The 7,546-nt window shown below is 43.4% G+C and overlaps 1 protein-coding gene across 2 annotated transcripts in view; it reads right to left on the reverse strand.

The window, feature by feature from the left end:
* ZNF133 (zinc finger protein 133) overlaps positions 1–7,546 on the reverse strand; it is a 27,336-nt gene extending 19,790 nt beyond the window's left edge. For both annotated transcript variants that reach the window (XM_006163649.3, XM_006163647.3), the window contains exons 1-2: positions 7,425–7,546; positions 6,119–6,286 (exon numbers count right to left, since the gene is read on the reverse strand). The gene's annotated coding sequence lies outside the window, so the exon portion shown is untranslated. The remainder of the gene's footprint in view (positions 1–6,118; positions 6,287–7,424) is intronic.

Raw genomic sequence — 7,546 nt, forward strand, 5'->3', positions numbered from 1 at the left:
TTTTTGGAGAGGTTTTTTTTTGGTATAGGGCACATGCGCTTGCCAGAAAGACAGAGAGAGACAGAGAGAGAGAAAGTGTGAAATCATCCCCCAGGGGGATGGCCACACCGCAATCCCTTCTCCTCTCGGGATCTTGGGCACGCATACACGCATGCCTAGCATGAGTTTAAGCCACTGGGTCCAGGGCTCGAACCGCGGTCAGCTACATCGGAGTTCAGTGACATAGCCATTACGCTAACTGCTGGTCCCTGCCCCTATCCCATTTCTCTCCAGAGAGCAGATGTGCTCTCGCAAAAACAAACAAAAGAACCTAAAGAATATAGAATAGATTCTCAACATTTTTTAAAAAAGGATCATTTTATTTAACTTCATTCATTCATTCATTCATTTTATTTGACCATAGAAAGACAGAGTAAGAATGAGGGACAGAGAAAGAAGGAAAGTGAGAAAACAAGTTGCCAGGTCCAGGACTCGAACTGTGGTTGGCTATGTGGGAGTCGAGGACTCTTAACCACCATGCCACCTGCTGGTCCCAACATTTTTTATTTTAAACTAGCTGTAAACTTACAGAGAAGTTACAAAAATATCAATTCCCATATACTCTTCACTCAGCTTTCTCTAATTTTTTTTTACCAGATTTCTTAATTATTATTTTAAATGAACAAATATTAAAATTAAACATGTTTATGGTGTGATTTTTTGACATATGTGTAACAATCAAATCAGGTAATGAACATACCAATCACTTCATACATTCCATAATTCTTTGTACTGGAAACTCTCTGGTGTTAACATCTTAGAAAAACCACAGTATCAAAACTAGGAAATTAACACTAATACAACACTATCAACAAACTACAGACTTTAACTAAAGTTTGCCAGTTTTTGCATTAATGTTATATTTCTGGCCAGGATCCAACAGCGCTTCTCACATTGCATTTAGTTGTCCTGTATCTTTAGTCTCCTCAAATCTTTTGTGATTGATCTTCTGTCGTCTCTTTTGTGAATTTGATGCTTCTGAAGAGTATCCCTTACTTTTGGTCTGTCTTATGTTTCTCATGATTACAATGAGGTTATTTCATTTTTAGTTAGAATACCTCAGATGCTGTGTCCTTTTCAGTGCACCATATCAACAAATTCATGATACTGACATGTCTCATTACCAGTGATGTTAACCTGGATCTTGATTCCTTGGTTAAGGTGAAGTCAGTTGTGTTTTTCCATTGTAAGTCACTGAATTTTTCTTTATAAATAGTAATTACCCTGGGAGAGATACTTTGAGATTACACAAATATCCTGTTTGTCTTCATACTTCTACCCACTAATTTTAGCATACATCTGTGGAACATGTCTGCAACAGTCATTATCATGGTGTTTACCAAATAATGACGTTCTATTTCCTACTTTCATTCTAAAATCTTTCATTATAATTCTCCCCTAAGCAAGAGCTATGCCATCTCTCCATTTATTTGCATTCAATTATTCACGTAAATCAGCACAGATTTATCTCTCATCCTACGGGTTATAACACAATATTATCACCTTACTTTGCTGTTCAGATTATTCCAGTTTTAAACATCAGGAGCTCCTTCAAGTTGTCTTTGCTGCTGCTTTAACCAATAAATGTGACACAAGTGATACTATGCCAGTTACAGGCTTAACTCTTAATAAGGCCAGACAGCTTTTACCCTTGGAAGCCCTAAGGTACATAATTAATTACACTACTAGAGAGACGCAAAGAGCCAGAGGCCTTGATACTACAAAGAGAGTGAGGCCTGGCTGCCCTAGTTGATCCTAGCATGCTAAACAACCCACTAACCTTTACTCACTAATGCACCAAATATGTGAGGGAACTTCGTGCATGTTCCAACCCATAGAAGTTCTCATGTGACTGCAGCCACAGTGATATCTATAACTCACACAGAGCACAACTGCCCAGTGATGCGGGTAAACCACAAGGGATTATGAGATGGTTGCTCTTCTGAGCCTTTGCGTTTTAAGGTGGTTTGACGTGCAACAGAATCCACAGGACATGCTGTGCCTTGTCTCTCTCTCTTCAGCCTTCTTAGAGACAGAAGCACTTTCCTGATCAGCCACGGGCTTACTCAGCCACCATGACTTTACTAACTGTCATATCAATCCAATTACCAAGGCTGACTGATTCCATCTCTGCAAACTTGCAATTTGTCTCCACCCTTAAACCAGCTGGGGTGTTAGGACAATGGCAAAGGGCTCCTGGAAGAATCTCTGCAGACTCTCTCCCCACATCCCAATCTGCCTCATCAACTGCTCCCAGAATTAGCTCTGTACACATGACTGGCTCACTCCTTCATCCAGTAAATGTGTGATAGGTGCTATTTTAAACATTGGGATACAGAAATGAACAAAGAAAAAAAACACTTGACCCCACTGACATCAAAATCTACAGGAAGAAGAGGAACATATTAAATGAAAACATAAAGTATCCCAAAAAATGAAGAAAGAAATGAAGAGAAATACAACAGGGAAGAGAAAAAGCAGTAAAGGATGTGGGGTGAGGTTTTGGGATTTTAAACAGGGTGATCAAGGCAGGCCCTTCTGAATAAAAATCTGGGATGTGAGGGAATGAGCCAAGTGCATGACTTTGAAAAGAACATCTCAGACAAGAGAAGAGCCAGAACAAAGGCCCTGATGCAAGAGTCAGGCTGGCACAATCAAGGAACAGACAGCATGTTGTGGTTGGCATAGCATGACTGAGAGGGAGTGGTGGAGAAGAGGGCCATGAGGAGACACGGGGAGATTATACTTAAGCGCCACTGAAGAGCCCTGAGCAAACTGCATGACAAGATCTGATCTGATTTACAATTAAAGATCCCCCAGGGTGCCGAACTGATTATCTCAGGGAAACAAAGGAAGCAGCAGAGACCACTCAAAGGCAATGATTAATCTAGATGCTACGTTGTCCTGGATCATAGTGGGGAGGGGGTGATTTTTGAAGATTTTTAAATCCAGATTTATCTATTGTGGATGAAGTGTAAGAGTGAGAAGGGAATCAAGGGGCTTTGCAGTCATATAACAGGTCCCAGACCCCCATCTCAGGGCCTCTTGGGACACATTTGGTACTACTGTGTGTGCTGGTGGTCTAGGCTGACTGGGACAGGAATATGGCATTGACCCTGTTGGGTACTTCTTTCTCTCATGGAAAAAATAAATGAAAGGACAAAAAATAAAAAAGAATTGAGGATGACTCCAAAGTTTTGAGCCTCAGAAATCTAAGAAAGGAGTGCCACGTTTTCTGCTCCCTTTTCAAATTAAACTCCTTCAAAGAATTATTTATACTCCACTAAATCTACAGGAAGAAGAGGAATGTATGTAGAAGGTAGAGTATATTTAGAGGAAGTGTCAGAATTTGTTGTTGAACACAATGATTTGGGAAGCCCATGAGATACCCAGGTGGAAATGTGAAGAAGACAGTAAGTGTTGGATCAGCCCCTGAATGACCTTTCGGTAATTCCCTAAATTTCAGAAAATAAAGAAATGATTGCAGGACCTGTGTCAGAATCCTCTGACCCGAGCCCTCCCTTTCTGGCAGTTGACACCCACAGATGGACTGGTAAGTCACAGTTGCTGGTAAGTCACAGTTGCAAGTAAGCTAATCAATGTACCCACCATTCTTCTGACCCTCTCCCTCCTCTCCTCTCATATAAATACACCATGTCCCCTCAGTGGGGTGGGCTGAAGCACTTCCAGCTTCAGACCCCCAGTGCTCTTTCTCTCAATAAACTTTCCCTTTTCTCTTAAGATGGCACCTCCTGAGTCTTACCCCAAGCCCTAATAGTAAGAGAACGGAACGAAAAACTGAAGGCAGAGATCTCAGTTGTCTCAGAGAAATAGCATTTAAAATCTTTGAAAGTGAAGAGACTGAGAGAAGAGCAGCAGCTGGAGAAGACAAGTGGTCTGAGAACTGAACCAGGGTGATCCACAATGAGATTTAGGAAAAGAGGAGGAGTCATTCAAGGAGAAAAAAAGGGACAGTCTATGAGGTAGAAGGAAAACCTAGACACCAAAAGCAACAAAGTGAAAAGATATTATTTTCTTTTTTATTTATTTCATCCATGAGTGAGAGAGACAGAGCATTAGAACAGCCCTCAATAAGGCCCTGATGCCTCAGTTCACCCTCAGTCTCAGCCAGTCCCAGATAAGGGGCACAGCTTACTCAGGAAGTTCTCTCGATACAAACCAGGAACCTTCCCAAGCAAGACTGCCTTGTAAACACTGCATTTCACTGCTGCCCCATGTTCTGGCCCCATGTGAAGGAATATTCTGAAAAGGAGCAAGGATGTACTACATAAAATGTTACTATCTGTGGCATTCAGCCTCAGGGATAAATTGGTGACCTCGACAAGAATATATTTTGGTGGCTAGAACTGAAAAAGCCTTACTAGGATGTTTAAAAGACAATAAAAGAATAGAAAATGGATACAATAATTTCTAGGGGTTTTTTTGGTGTGGTTTTTTTTTTTTTTTTTTTTTTAAGAGAGAGAATTTTTGCTATAGGTCACATGCATTCACCACAGAGACAGAAAATGAGAAATCACCCCCCGGAGGTATGGTCATGCTGCAATCCCCTCTCCATCCTCCTCTTGAGATTTTAGGCATACATGCACATGTGCCTGGAGTGAGTTTTAAGTCTGTGGGGTCTGGGACTCAAACTGTGTTTGACTACATGGGAGTCCAGTGACATAACCATTATGCAATCTGCTGGTCCCATTTCAAGGAATTTAAGTGGGAGGGAAGACAAAAAAGAAATAAGAAAAATAGGAAGCTGGGATAATGATGGAATAGGAACAAAAGGAAGGAACAGGAATCAAGGTGTACACACAGGTGGAATTGAGAGGATGTAACAGTCAATAAAATGGGAGGTGAGTCTGGAAAGAATGAAGAGGCAATAAAATTCAAAGGCCCCACTTGTCTCACAAGGTGTAAGTTACAGCTGTTAACACAGACTAATAAGGATGGAAGAAATGGGAGAAGACAGGGACAGAGACAGGAAAAATCATCATGCTGCATTCTAGGTACTGCCCCCTCTCCTAAATCTGACCAGGGCTGTTCTGATAAGGGAAAAACAAGGATATTTTTATACAATTGGGGGAAACTGAGTATGGACTGTGTACTGAATGATATTTACAAGTTATTAATTTTGTTGGATGTAACAACTGTAGTTACATTAAAAGAAGTCTGAGGGTCAGCCAGTAGCATGGTAGTTAAGGTGCTAGATCCTAAATGGCTGGCTATGCAGTTCAAGTCCTGGACCCAGTGACCTGAAAGTCACACCAATCATGTGTATGTGCATGCCCAAAATCCTAAAGGAGAATGCAGAAGGAACTGCAGTGTGGCCATCCTCTCTGGGGAGGCTTTCTCATTTTATCTCTCTGTGCCTTTCTCTCCAGGCAAGCATACATACATGTTCTATAGCAAATTAAAAACAAAACAAAACAAAACAAACAAACAGAAAAAAACAAGGACCATGTATTGGAGATGCCTACTAAAGTTATCTGCAGGTGAAATGGTATGTGGGAACTTCAAAAAGTTCACGGAAAAATGGAATGAAAGTACAAGTTTATTTTGGTGCAAAAAATGTTTAAGCCTATGCACAGGTTTTCTTTTTCTTTCTTTCATATATATATATATTATATACACATACACACACACACACACACACACACATATATATATATAACATGCATTTAGCATGAGCTTTCTGAAAGACCCCACAGGATTCACTAGAAACTACTCTGGCAGGGAAAAGAGTAAGTGAGGGCCTTCGAAGAAACAGGCACAGAAGACTAACAGCTTCACAGCACCTGGCAAGTCCTGGGAAAGGTCAATTTCAAAAAAAGATGAGAGAAGGTGTCCAATGGTAAGGATGGGGGTGTTACTTCATTCATTACACCACCCCCCCTCCAATGAATGAAATAAACAGGTCTAAGACTATTCCCTGTGAGAACTGTCACTCTTAGAACAAGCCTATCTTCCTGGGGCTCTGATTCCTGAATGACACACTGTGGGACACACATGTCAAAGCTGAGTAAAGGAACCTCATTCATGGTTCAGAATACAAAAAGAAAGTGGCACTTACCTGAAACTGGGCTGTCAAGGGCCCTGGTGTCCTCTATTTCCCCAGAGTCCTCTCTGAACAGGCGGAGGCCACAGGAGGCAGAATAAGAACAAAAATATTCAGAAAAAGTCACTGGAAATCCTTAAGGTCCAGCAGGATAACTCTTCCTGAAAGGCATCAGGAATGGACCTGTGACATAAGAAAAATCACAAAGAATTGTGGGCAGCTCTCTAAGAACAGAGCTGAGATGTGGGCTGAGAACAGAGGCTTCCCTGACATGCTGTCAACACTGGAGAGAGAACCCTCTCGGTGCCTCTGTCATGAATAATGAAAGAGGATTCAGAGCACTTGGCATTTACTTAGTATATACCAGAGACTGTTTCAGGCACTTTTACTTCATTCTACCTTTACAACAACCCAAAGAAGTGTTATTCTCATTATTTTGATGAGAAAACTGAGGCACAGCGAGGTTTCTTGCCCCAGCTCTTGACACAACTATGAAGTGGCAAAGCCTGAAGAAAATCTGGCTGGGAAGACTGCTCTTAAACAGAAATGGCAGTGACAGCAAAGCGCTGTAGCTAATAAGAATTCTGTGTCCACTTTGAGATGAATCAAGGTTGGTAAGCATTTAATCCAGGAGATGAAATCCAGATACGAGTTGATGGAGTCCCACTTACTTGTGGCTGTTTTACATTTTTTCATAATAAAACATTTAAACGGAACTTGAGACCCAAAGCCTGGCCACACCAGAGACCTAGGGACCCGTGATTCTTGTGGTCAACATGGTCCCACCAGCCTCTGAAAAACTTGCCCAGTAGGCCCCGCCAAACTGAGACCCCCAAGACTGCTCTAAAATAGTCAGGCCACATCCTGCCCAACCCAGGCTTGTGTGGTCAAGGCAGTCCACCCCTCGTCCCGCCCTAGCACAGCTGAGAGACAGTTGGGTCCGGTGACCACCAGCCCCCCAAACCGACCCAAGCCCCAGGGCACATGGTCCCAAGGACGGTCTCCAACCCACCAACTGGGCAACACCAGTCTTCCAAGGACCAGCTTACTCAACGCCCCCAAACCTGGGGACTTACGGCAAAAGCGACTCCCTCTCCAATCCCGCAACTTCAGCCAAGGCCAAACCCATCCCCACTCGCAGTCACCTGGTTCCAAGGCTGAGCTTCACCCAGGTGAGCTGGAGATGAGCGCCCACACCCCCAAGATAAGATATTCGGGAGAACGTGGCCTGAGCCCCGCCAGCGGGCCCCCGGGCGACTCCCTGCCCCGCGCCATCCGCGCGTCCCCAGCCTCGCCCCCCGACCAGCCTTCCAGGCCCTACCTCTCCCGCAGAGAAGGGCACGCTGCGGCCAGGGTCCTGCGGGGGCCTCCCTCATCGGCACCACTAAAGAACAAGGGGTCGCCCCGGCCACGGCGGGGGAGCTCCTGCGGTGGGCGCCGGGA

This window comes from Tupaia chinensis, unplaced genomic scaffold (assembly GCF_000334495.1).
Source record: "Tupaia chinensis unplaced genomic scaffold, TupChi_1.0 Scaffold142716_1, whole genome shotgun sequence".
NCBI lineage: Eukaryota > Metazoa > Chordata > Mammalia > Scandentia > Tupaiidae > Tupaia > Tupaia belangeri.